The following is a 702-nucleotide window of genomic DNA, read 5'->3' on the forward strand; positions in this document are numbered from 1 at the left end:
ATTAATCCAATTTTTATACAAAATTGGTGTTTAGTTTATCCCTCAATTGGGAAATTTTGTACACGATGGACTGACTATTTCATGATTCATTGTCAAATCAATCACCATTCATGCAACATCAAAATATGTACAAGCAGAAGACAGTTCAAATGTTAAGATTACTGGTTATTATGCTCTCTGGAGTTTACGAAATTGTCACCAATTAACGATTAATTTAGTTGATATTTAATACGAAATTTCTCAGATAACTAAGTGATTAAAACTAAGCGAAATATATTTTTTTTTCGATTTTTCAGCAACTCATGTCGGGAAATCTAAAGCTGTGAGATACTGACCAATTACAAATCTCTTCCTTGACGTATCAATTGTAATGAAAACTGATGATCCTATATTTAAGTTTAATTAAAATGATTTCATTTTGTTCTGCGAATTTTAATGCTACCCAAAATAACAGAATTAAATCGTGGTTTCCTTTCCTGAATATGGTATCCACGTCTTTAAAAAAAATCTCCTGCCATATTGTAAGGTTAAATTAAATACAGTTTGAATCCTGCAATGAAACGAAATTTATAAAAATTATTCATCAATGATAATTGTTTTAAAAAAACTGTACAAAATAATCAGCAAATCCTGTCAAGCTGGATCTTCCCCAAGTTACACATTTTAGTAGGTTCACCGGTAACCCAACAAATAATCTTGTCT

This window comes from Typopeltis vanoorti, chromosome 6, assembly GCF_054136105.1.
Source record: "Typopeltis vanoorti isolate ZY-2024b chromosome 6, IOZ_Tvanoo_1.0, whole genome shotgun sequence".
NCBI lineage: Eukaryota > Metazoa > Arthropoda > Arachnida > Uropygi > Thelyphonidae > Typopeltis > Typopeltis vanoorti.